Source organism: Gekko japonicus, unplaced genomic scaffold, assembly GCF_001447785.1.
Source record: "Gekko japonicus isolate JY-2015 unplaced genomic scaffold, Gekko_japonicus_V1.1 scaffold1201, whole genome shotgun sequence".
NCBI classification, from domain to species: Eukaryota; Metazoa; Chordata; class Lepidosauria; order Squamata; family Gekkonidae; genus Gekko; species Gekko japonicus.
In genome coordinates, this window is record NW_015172039.1 from 408,837 (window position 1) to 420,798 (window position 11,962).

The following is an 11,962-nucleotide window of genomic DNA, read 5'->3' on the forward strand; positions in this document are numbered from 1 at the left end:
CCCCTCAAGAACCTTAGGGGAGAGAGACGGCAGAGTACAAAGTGGGGGTTGGTAGCGATTGTACACCTGGCCATGGGGCTCTCCCAACCCACCCACGCCATCACTCCCAACCCATCCACACACGCCAACCCTTCTCCGCCTTTGCCTTCTTCCCACCTTCTCGGGCTGCGTCCAGACCTTTCCTCTCTTTACTTTCATTTCAGTTTTGTTCCCTCACTGTCCTCAAACTAAAACCCTCCTGTTCACGTGCAGTCTTGAATTTCAGGTGCTTTTAGGGGCTTCCCCACCCACCACCCACCCCCAGACAGTGACCTTGAATTTGTGCATTTGCACCCAGGTACGCCCCAGTACCTTTGGTCGGAGGGGAGACTCTGAGGCATAGTAACTGAGTTTTTCAGGTTGTGACAGAGCCTGATGAGCTTCTTGTGAAGGAAGCGGAAGAGCCGCTGGTAAGGTCTCCATGGCAAGCGCTTTCCCTGCCCATTAATTTTTTTATTTATTCGATTTTTATCTCACTCCATTCCCCACCAGGCAGAGCCATCCAGCTCCTGCAGCCAAGGTATAAAGCGCAAATGGCAGGTGTGCATCATTCATCAGTGTACCTGCCCTGGGGAGTCAGTGAGAGTTTGTGGCCATATGAAGGGTGCTCCACCCTTGGAATGGGGACCAGGATGCCATGCACAGTAATGAAACGTGAGCAGAGAGGGACTAGTGAGACCCCTTCCGGACAAAGGGTGGGCAAGTTATGCCAATGCTGGAAGTCTCTGAATCAAGATGGGGGAGCTGGAGTGCTTGTTGCTCAGTGAAAATGTAGATCTAGTAGGTAGAGACATGGTGGAATGGGGGAAATTTATGGGATACAGTCATTCCTGGGTATAAGCTCTATAGGCAGGACCGGTTGGGGAAGGTGTTGCGTTGTACTTCAAAGAGGACATAGAATATAATAAGTTAGAAATCATCAAGGGAATTAACTCCCCAACAGAAGCAATGTGAGAGGAAATACTGGGCCCCTAAGGGTTAGTTAAAAGTGGGGGTATACCATCACCAACCTGATCAAACCCTGGAAGCTGATTGTGAGATAGAGAAGATAATGGCATTACACTGGGAGACTTCAACTACCCTCACATTGACTGGGTAAATATGTGCTTGAGTCATGCTATAGAAATGGGATTCCTGGACATCATAAATGACTCTGCACTGGAACAGTTGGTCACAGAGCCAGCCAGAGGGGTAGTGATATTGGACTTGGTTCTACGCTGGTCCCCCCACGCTGATGAGAGAAGTAGAGGTTGTTGCACCAGTCGGGAACAGTGACAGTGCTATTACGTTTGGCATTCAGGTCAGTGGGAAGTTACCCCTAAAATCCAAAAATTGTCACATTTTATTTCCAAAGAGGGAGCTTGACAGAAATGAAGGGAATAGTTAAAAGGAAGCTGAAGGGGAAACACAGGAGAGTCAAATCCCTAGAGGATGCTTGGAGGCTATTTAAAACCACATTAATTGCAGTCCAGATACAATGTATTCCACAGGTTAGGAAAGACACTGCCAAGTCACAAGTCAAGAAGCTATAGAAAGTAAAAGGGCTTCTTTTAAAAAGTGGAAGATCTGCACCAATGAATGAAACAGGAGGGACCACAGACTCAGGCAAAAGAATGTAAGTCATTAATTAGGCATACAAAAAGAGATTTTGAGGAGTGGGTTGCTAAAAGCATCAAGACAAAACAATAAACATTTTTCTAAAATATATCCGGAGCAGGAAACCAGCCAGAGAAACCGTGGGGGCTTTGGATGACAAAAGAATAAAGGGATTACTAAAGGAAGATGAGATGGCAGAGAAGCTCGATGTATTTATTGCTTCCGCATTCACTGTGGAAAGTGTGGGGCAGGTACCTATACCACAGCCCCAGTTTTCAGGAAGGGAGCCTGAAGAACCGAGGCAAACTGAAGTGATCAGAGATAAAGTTCTAGACCTATTGAGGAAATTAAAGTCTCTAGGTCCTGATGATATACACCTGAAAGTTCTTAGGGAACTCAAATGTGAGATAGTTGATCTACTAATCCATATATGTAACATGTCACTCAATTCAGCTGTGTACCTGACGACTGGAGAGTAGCAAATGTGTCACCAATTTCTACAAGGGATCCAGAGGGTTACCAGGAAATTACAGGCCAGTCAGCCTAACTTTTGTCCCAGGCAAATTAGTAGAAACTGTAAGCAAAGATATTCTTAGGCACACAGAGGGACAAAGCCTGCTGAGGGAAAATCAGCATGGCTTCTGCAAAGGGAAGTCCGTCCTCGCCAACCTTTTGGATTTTTTTGAGAAAGTGAACAAGCATGTAGACAACGGTGACCCGGTAGACATTATATACTTGGACTTTCAAAAGGCTTTTGACCAGGTACTTCACTAAAGACTCCTGAGTAAACTTAACAGTCATGGGATAAGAGGACAGGTTCTCTCATGGATTAAAAACGGTTAACTTTCAGGAAGCAAAGAGTAGGAATAAATTTCTCACAGTGGAGGGAAATAAGCAGTGAGGTCGCACAAGGATCGGTATTGGGGCCGCTTCTATTTAATTTGTTCAAAAATGATCTGGAACTAGGAGTGAGTGGTGGAGTGGCCAAGTTTGCAGGTGACACAAAATTATTCAGGATGGTGAAAACCAAGGCTGACTGTGAAAACTCCAAAAGGACCTCCACAGACAGGTTGAGTGGGCGACAGTGGGGCAAGTGAAGTTCAGTGTTAATAAGTATAAGGTGATGCACTTTGGGACAATCCCAACTTCAAGCATAGATACAGGCTATCAAGGTCTGAAGTTGCTAAGACTGAGGGGGGGGGATCTTGGGGTCAAATTGGATAGCTCAGTGACCGTGCCACTTGTTCTGGAGTGTGCCACTTGTTCTCATGGCAAACAAGCACCTCCCAAGACAGTTCACTATCCCTGAGGTTCTCTGGGAGAGTCTGACTGCTGGGTGCTGCCTGCTTGCCTGCCTTAAGTGCTGCTGGCTGGGTTTCCCCATTGGAAACAATGGAGGTGATGGGGGTAACCTGTTTGGGTGCCCATAGAATTGGGCCCAGTGGTCCAATTGCTTTGGGACATGGAGGTGTATGTGGGGAGAGGCTCCCAAAGCTACCCTGAAAATTTGGAGCCGCTCCCTCAAACCCCTTCCCCACCAGAGCCACTAACAGCATCATAGGGAAAAAGTAACCTTTTCCCCACCATAGAGAACTATGGAGGGGATGGAGCAACCTGTTTGGGGGCCCATAGAATTGGACCCCCTGGTCCAGTGTTCTTGAACCTTGGTGGGTATCATGGGGAGAGGCTCCAGCAGCTACCCTGCAAGTTTGGAGCCTCTCTGTCAAACCTCCTCCTCTCCAGCCCCCAGAATATACCCTGTTTTTGCCATTGACTTCAATGGCCCATAGGATATAATGGGGCTGAAATTTCGGCGGCAATTCGTCAGCAAGCCAATTCAGATCAGAGAATCTGAATTTCAGACAGAGGGTTTTTCTGCATGGGTTTTTTTTTCATTGCTTCTAGCTCCATAGTGATGTGGTTTATCCCTTGATGTCCACATACATTTTTGTGCCTTTAGTTTTCACTCATTTCCTCCCCCCCCCCACGGGGGGGGGCTTTTTCCAGTTCTTTTGAGATCACTTTTACCCCATTCTTTTTCTGGAAGCTGATTTTGAGCCACCTTTTTTTCCTAGAGCGTCATGTTTCTGTCAGTTGTCCCGCCCATTCCCACCTTCCTCTTGCCTGCTTTTCCGATGACCAGACCGTCGTGGTGAAACCACTTCTCCTTCCTCCCCACCACCGTGGAGACAAGTGGTTTCATTTTCCTGTTTTTTCAAAATGGCAGTAAAATATCGATATACCACTAGAGCATTGTAGCAGTAGGCGGAACAGGTTCTCTGAACTCTCAACTGTTGTTTTGTTTGTTTTTTTAAAGTCTCTCACTCCTTACATCACAGAGATACAAGGAAAAAGGCATATCTCTGTGAGGGAAGAGACTTTTTCTTTTTAAAGGAAGCCTTTAAATTCAGGGAATTTTAAAAGGAACATGCGCAGTAACTCAGTGAAGATCTTTGTTCAGTAACGTCAGTTGTTGGTGAAGCAACTTTTCACAAATCTCCACAGCCAATCAGAACCCCTGCTGAGCAAAAGCCCCGCCCGGCCCACCCACTTTCTGAAAGCATTCAGTGGGCACCGGAAAGTGGTGGGAACCATGGGGGGGAGGAGCCCTCAGAGTAGCATAGAAATGACCCTTCGAAGCGGCCCTAATCAAGCCGGCCGAGCCCTCCGCCCCCGTGGTCCTGGGGTGGCCTTGGCTTGGCACTGGAAGGATGGAAGGGACCACTCAGGCATGGGGGGGCACCATTTGGGTGCCGCTGCAGAGAAGCTCCAGTCCCATAGGGAGGCAGGCCTGTGGGAAACGGGGAAGGGGGGGGTTCTAGCATGCCATCCCTCCACAAAATGTGCCGCTCTAGACCAGTTTTGTGTCATTCTAAAGCCATAAATGTTTGGAGTTCCAAGTAACAGGCAAGAAAAGATGACAGACTTTGCAATGCACGTGTCCTTGGTGGTTGTTTTCACACTCTCCGGCTTCCACCTAGGGGTTTGTCACAGACGTCCCTTTTAGTGAGATCTGACAACTCTCAACTATACTTGCACTTTTGAGGAACAGCTTGTCTGTGTCCTACGGAGGGCCAGGATGCCCTTTTGTGAGAACCAACCTTGTTGCTTGAAATGGCTTTGCCAGTTTGGAAGTGTTGGTAGCTTTGCGCTGCCCAGTTACAAAAGGTGGCCAGTCTTTTATCCAGTTGTAAAGGAGGAAGATCTTTGGTTCGGTTTATTCCCTTAACAGAAAAATAGAAAGGGATCAAAGCGATGCATCCTTTTAAAAAGATTTTATTTAAAACTTTTAAATGTCAGGACAAGGGACTAACGTGAACAAGCAAGGTTAAGTCTGAGCGGTCTCTTTGGCGTCCTTTCAGGCTCTCTGCCTCCTTCCAAAAAACTGGTTCTTTGTCTGAGCAAGCGCAAAAGTTGCTTTGACATCTGAACTGGCAAAACCATTTCAAGCAACAAGGTCGGTTCTCACAAAAAGGCATCCTGGCTCCAATGCTCCAAGCCATGGAGTCTTGTGAGCAATATTCCCTCTAAGCTGTGGAGACTTGTGAGCAAAAGTTATACTTTGTGAGCTACTGGCATTAAAGTTGTGAGTGAGCGATTTGGTTCCTGCATAAATTAGTTTGCTCTGGAGCCATCCTTCCTGAGCTAAGGCAAAAATGTGTGAGCCGGAGGCTAAAAAACTGTGAGCTAGCTCACACTAACTCAGCTTAGAGGGAACACTGCTTGTGAGCAAAGATTCTACTTTGCGAGCTGCTGGCATTAAAGTTGTGAGCGAGCAATCTGGCTACTGCATAAATTGCTCTGGAGCCCTCCTTCCTGAGCGAAGACAAAAATGTCTGAGCCGGAGGCTAAAAAACTGTGAGCTAGCTCACACTCACTCAGCTTAGAGGGAACACTGCCTGGCTCTGCACGTTACACAGATAGCTATTCCTCAAAAATGCAAGCAGAGGTCAGTCTGGCCAGACCTGGAGGGTTAGAAAGGCTAGTCCCACCTGTTTTCTCTTGGTCTTGGCCTTGTCGCATGGCTTTGGTTCTTCAGTAGTCAGGAGGGAAATGCACTCTGCGTGTGTTCACCGACACGTTCCCTTGCCTGAAAACTTCTAAAGGACACAACTACTGACTGCATGATCTGTGGGTATGGATGGCTGCAGGAAGAGGAAGAGAGGCATGTCCAAATGCACCCGCACCCAAACAAGAGGCAGGCATCCGCTACATGTGCAGATTAGGAGCACATACCTTGCATGAACCCCCCCCCCCCATATTACAACACCACCAGCTGTAGATATTCCTTCAGAAACCCCTGTGGAAGAGGATGTTGATACGTGGAGGGCTTTGTGTGAGAGCAGGCGGGGTCCTGAGGGCCACAGACCGCTTTGGACTCTCCTGGTCTATCAGGCCCAGAATGCAGTGGGGCGCAGTGAGCTTCTTGCCAGAGGAGGCGATGCTGGCTCTGAGCAGCCTGCCCCAGTCAGCCCCCTGAACCAGCGGTTGTCTCCGGCTGTTCCGGCATGCTGCCGTCGCCCAGCCTGTGCCTGCTCCACAAGGGGGGCACCGGGAGCTCTCGACAGTGCCCCACCTTGGGCCCCAGAGCTCTTCCACCCTGCAGCCGAAGAGTTCTTCCGTGGCGAGCCCATCCATTCACATGTGAAGTGTCCCAAGAAGTCTCGTTTTGCATTTCTGGTGGAGATTCGTCCTTCCTCTTGCCCACTCCCTCATGGGCCCATTGTCCTTTGGAGATCTGGGGACAGCACCGCCCCTTGAGGCACACCGCAATCCAGTGGGTGCCTCCGGGGTAGCTGTTCCCCTAGCGTCACCCTCTGTCCCCGACCTTGGAGAAGGGAGGCACGCCACTGCAAGGCCAGCCCCTGAATCCCAACGTCGGCGAGGCGGTGGGTCAGTAGCTGATGGTCGACCGTGTCAAACGCAGCCGACAGGTCTAACAACAGCAGCACTACCATTCTGCCCCGATGCAGGTGCCTTTGGAGGTCACCCATGAGGGCGCCCAGTGCCGTCTCCGTCCCGTGGCCTGGGCAAAAAACGGACTGGAAGGGATCTAAGCTGGAAGTGTCATCCCAAAAGCCCTGAAGCTGAACCTCTCTTATCATCTTGCCCAATAGGACAAGTTAGAGACCGGCCGGTAGTTGGCCAACTCGACCGGGTCTAAAGATGGCTTTTTCAGGAGAGGGCGGACCACTGCTTCCGAGAGGGACTTGTTGATGACCTCCCGCAAGGCACTTCAAAACCTCCCGTGGCCGGCTTTGATTCGACATGAAGGGCACGGATCCAGGGAGCAGGTGGTAGGGCAGACAGGAGTTAGGAACAGCTGCTGCTTTGTTTCTGAGCTTCCTTGGGATTCGAACCCCTTGAGTGGCTGGGCATTATATGGAAACGTGACTGGCTCACTGACCCATTGGTGGAGCTGACAGAACGCCCTGCCATGAAAGGATTTGGAGGCCAGTCAGGTTGAAACTGACGCGACAGCCAGCGTAGGTCTGCCTGTCCTGTGGGCTCGGGGCAGTGTGTGTATTAGCTTATTAGCTCCTTTAAAATATTTCTATGCCCAGGTTTCCTGACAGCTCAGGAACCAAGATGGATAATAACAATGAGTGTAAAATACGTTAAAACTTTATACCTTCAAGCATTGACCAATAACATTAAAATGACATTAAAGTAACCCATTTTCTAAAAATCCCGTTGACAGCCAGGGAAACATTCCTGCTTCTCCAGACTCAGAGTGCCCTGAAAGTGTCTCCAAGAATTCCATTTTGTGGCATCACCAGAAAGACCCCCTTCCCCCCCGCCGCCCTCTTTCAGCCTCTGAAAAAGCCTGAGGCCAGGATATGCTTTGGCCAAAAGAGACACCAGCCGTAGACCTTGCTAGAAAGAGCAGAGCTGATGTCTGGGAACACCGGGGAGGTGGTCCTTCGAGCATTTGGGCCCCAGGAAGGGCTTAACCTTCACGAGGACTTTTGGATTAGACCCCGAGACTAATCAGGAGCCGGTTGAAGGGACTTCAGAGCAGGGTTAACATGGCCCTCCCGGCCAGCCCCTGATGACGTATGGGCGGCCACCTTTTTGCATCAGCTGACGTTTCCAGACAATTGTCAGAGGCAGGTCCATGTAGAGCCTTTTGTAGAAGGCTACTGTCCAGGCTACTGAGGCACAGGTCCGCAGGGCCAGGCTGGGTGTCCGCCAAGAGGGAGGTGGGAAGCAGCAGCCTGACTACACGTAGTAGGGAGGGGGGATAACTTCCTGCTGCCCTAGACGGCTGTTTCTCCTGGGGACCCGGATCCAGCAAGATTCCCAAATGCCTAACAGAGCCTTTCAGCAAAAGTTATTATTATTTATTAAATTTCTACCCCGCCCTCCCAGCCGAGACCACTGTTGAGACCACTGACAGTAGGAAAGGCATTTAGGTTTATAAAACTATGCCCGGGATGGAGACGGTGGACTAACAGAAATTGTTCTCCCTCTCCCAAAATACGAGAACTCGAGGGCGTCCAATGAAGCCGATGGGCAGTTTATTCGGGATGGACGAAAGGAAATACTTCTTCACACAGAGAGTGGTTAGAATCTGGAGTTCACTGCCGGGGGATGTAGTGATGGCCACAGGCACAGACAGCTTTAAAAGGGGATTAGACAGATTCACAAAGGTCTATCAATTGCTGCTTGCCCTGGTGACTGAGGGGAACCTCCACATCCAGAGGCAGTCAGTCTCTGAATCCCAAAGCCAGAAGGTAATATCAGGGGAAAGCCTCGGCCTCTGTGCCCTGTTGTTGGACCTCCAGAAGAACTGGTTGGCCACGGTGTGAGACAGGATGCTGGATTAGATGGGCCACTGGTCAGATCCAGCAGGGCTCTTACATTCTTATGAAGGCCTTGGCCTCTCTGCCCTGTTGTTGGTCCTCCAGTGGACCTGGTTGGCCCACTGTGTGAGACACTGCTGATGGCACTGGTATTTCTGGCCACTGTGTGATACAGAGTGTTGGACTGGATGGGCCTTTGGCCTGATCCAACATTGGCATCTCTTATGTTCTTATGACAGGATGCTGGGCTAGATGGACCCTCACTGGTCTGATCCAGCAGGGCTCTTCTGAGGTTCTTGGCCTCCCTGCCCTGTTCTTTGCCCTCCAGAGTAACAGGTTGGCCGCTGTGTGAAACAGGAGGCTGGGCTAGACCTCACTGGTCTGATCCAGTAGGGCTCTTCTGAGGTTCTTATCAAGGGAAGGCCTCGGCCTCCCTGCCCTGTTCTTGGCCCTCCAGAGGAACGGGTTGGCCACTGTGTGAGACAGGAGGCTGGACTCGGTGGGCCCTCACTGGTCTGATCCAGCAGGGCTCTTCTGATGTTCTTAGGAAGGCCTCGGCCTCTCTGCCCTGTTGTTGGCCCTCCAGAGGACCTGGTTGGCCCCTGTGTGAGATGGGAGGCTGGACTATATGGACCCTCCTTGGTCTGACCCAGCAGGGCTCTTCTGATGCTCTTATGAAGGCCTCAGCCTCTCTGCCCTGCTGTTGGCCCTCCAGAGGAACTGGCTGGTCCCTGTTTGAGAGGCGGGATGCTGGACTAGAGGGACCCTCCCTGGTCTGACCCAGCAGGGCTCTTCTGGTGTTCCTATCAGGGGAAGGCCTCGGCCTCCCTGCCCTGTTCTTGGCCCTCCAGAGGAACGGGTTGGCCCCTGTGTGAGACAGGAGGTTGGACTAGATGGACCCTCACTGGTCTGACCCAGCTGGGCTCTTAGGAAGGATGTTCTTAGGAAGGCCTCAGCCTCTCTGCCCTGTTGCTGGCCCTCCAGAGGGACTGGTTGGCCCCTGTGTGAGACGGGAGGCTGGACTGGAGGGACCCTCCCTGGTCTGACCCAGCAGGGCTCTTCTGGTGTTCCTATCAGGGGAAGGCCTCGGCCTCCCTGCCCTGTTGCTGGCCCTCCAGAGGAACGGGTTGGCCGCTGTGTGAGACAGGAGGCTGGACTAGATGGGCTCTTCTGAGGTTCATATGACATTCCCATTTGAAACAGCCACTGTCCCCTCCGTCTCATCCGTATTCAGCTTTGGTTTGTCCCTCCTCAGCCACCCGACCACCACATTCAGAAGGCGGCTCGTTCCCCAGCATCTTGATGGCCTCCCACTCCAGAGCTTTGGGCAGTCTCATTGAGGGGCCTTCCATAGACAGGAGGGAGAACACCGAGCCTTGCGCCCCACCCCTCCCCGGGGCCACGTCAGCTGCCGAGGGGGGGAGATTCCACGTCTCCCCCTGCAGCCTGACCGAAAAGGCCAGGACCAGCTCAGCCCCGCAGGGAGCAACATAGGATGAAGTGTTCCGAAAATGACACCCCAAACCCCTCCTTGCTTGAGAGCAGTCGTGCCAGTCTGCGGCGTCCCTTAGCGTCCTGCTTCCCTCCAGGCGGTGCCCCCTGTGCCTCCCTTTCCCTGCCCCCTTTGTGCCCAAGGTGGCTCCAGCGGCCACACAGTCTGTAAATTCCTCAGTTACCCTGGGAAGGCAGGCAGGTCTCGGGTTTCCCTTGAGTGCTGAGCGGTTTTCCTTGCCCTACTTCAGTGTGGGGGCCCAGAGGGCCGCCTGAGGAAAGGGCAGGCCTCCTCTGGCCCCAATCCGCAGCAGCTGCACTGAGAACAAGCCTGTTGGGGGGCCCACGGTTGTTGCTTCTCTGCAGGTGACCAGGTTTGAGCCAGGGTTTCATTGGAGTCTGGCTGCACACCTCGCAAGCAGTGCTCCCTCTAGCTGTGGAGTCTTGCGGGCAAAAATCCTACTTTGTGAGCTGCTGGCATTACAGCTGTGAGCGAGCGGTTTGGCTGCTGCATCAATTAGCTTGCTCTGGAGCCACCCTCCCTGAGCCGAGACAAAAATGTGCGAGCCCGAGGCTAAAAAACTGTGAGCCAGCTCACACTAACCCCGCTTAGAGGGAACACCGCTCACAAGTTTGCCTCCCTGACCCACAGCAGAGAGATCCTTTGAAGCCAATTTCTGTGTGTAAAAAAGAGAGAGGAGATTTACGTGTATGTGTGTGTGTATATATAATATATCTGGTCACGTGCTGTTTGGAAAACCGACCCCTGCTTTGTATCCTTACAGATCGGAAAGAGAGAGTGAAGAGAAATAAGCCTTTTAGGCTTTTAGCTCCTAGGGTAAAGCTTCCTCTTTCTCTACAAACTCATCAATTAATTCTGTTTCGACCAAAGAGCATAACATGTGCTGGGGGGGCAGGGGGGGAGCTTCCAGCCACTGCTGTTAACAACGCCCCGTTTCCTTGTAGGCTCTGATCCTGCCCTCACCCCCGGGGAGGTTCTCAGAAGCGGGCCTCGCAATCGGCAGGCATTCCCGTTCCGAAATCTGGGGGTGCGAGGGCCAGGCCAGGCACACGGGAATGGAGTAGACGCCTCACGAGCAACACTGCCCGTTCTGTGCCCAGGGAAGCCAGAGGAGAGGAGAGTTCTTGGGCATCAAGGCTGGCGGTGCGCATGCTCCAGGGCAAAGGGAAGGTCTCTTCTTCCGGCTGGTCCTGCAGCCTCTCCACAGAGGCCGGCTCAGACTGGAGGTGGCAAGCCTCATTCTTGACAGTTGTGGGGAACCGACTGGCACGTTCACAGAACGGGTCCCCATTCCTGGCATCCCTCGAGACCCCAAAAAGCGTGCCCATAAATCAGCCTGGTGAAGGCAAAGTGGTACTCTGTCCCCAAGGCCTCCTCTGCCCCTGCTGCTTCGCGAGCCACCAGGAAGTAGCAGCGGGCCCCTTTTGTGGGGAAGCCAGGGGAGCCGGGCCTCGCGTTCCACCAGTGGGGCAGCGAGCAAGAGACGGCGGGTTTCCAGGGAGGGGAGCGTGGCTGGGAGCCCACGATGCCACAGGGGGCCTGTCCCTTTTCTCCAGAGCTCTCTCCGCGAGCCCCAGAAGGGTCCAGATGCCACGTGGGGGTACGGCCGTAACCCTCCTGCGGGGATAGCTCTCCCAGGGAGTCCCAGAGGAGCCACAGGACCCCCCCACACTCAGCCGTAGAGGCATTTCCTCAAAGCCTTGGGGGGGGGGTCAGAGTCCTGCCTTCTCTTGAGTCCAAGCCCTCTCCCCGTGCCTCATCTTACGTTGCAAGAACTTGACTGAGGTGGTCCACGATACCGGGTGGGATGCTGGCCTTTCCTGGGGAATTGGCCTTGTGCCTGTCTCCCTGGCACTGAGCAGGAGGCCTGTTTGGGAGGGAGGAGGTGGGCAGAAGTGGCGCACGGCAGCCCAGGAAGGGTTCTCCCCCACCTCCCTCCATTCTTCGTTTCCTGCCTCGAATGCAGGAAGGGGCAGGGGGGGGCGAGAGAGCAGGCGCCCCGTGGGAA

The 11,962-nt window shown here is 52.5% G+C and overlaps 1 protein-coding gene across 1 annotated transcript in view; it reads left to right on the forward strand.

Moving 5' to 3' along the window:
* SHANK3 (SH3 and multiple ankyrin repeat domains 3) overlaps window positions 1–11,962 on the forward strand; it is a 368,789-nt gene that overhangs the window by 343,136 nt on the left and 13,691 nt on the right. The gene's annotated exons all lie outside the window — the stretch shown is intronic.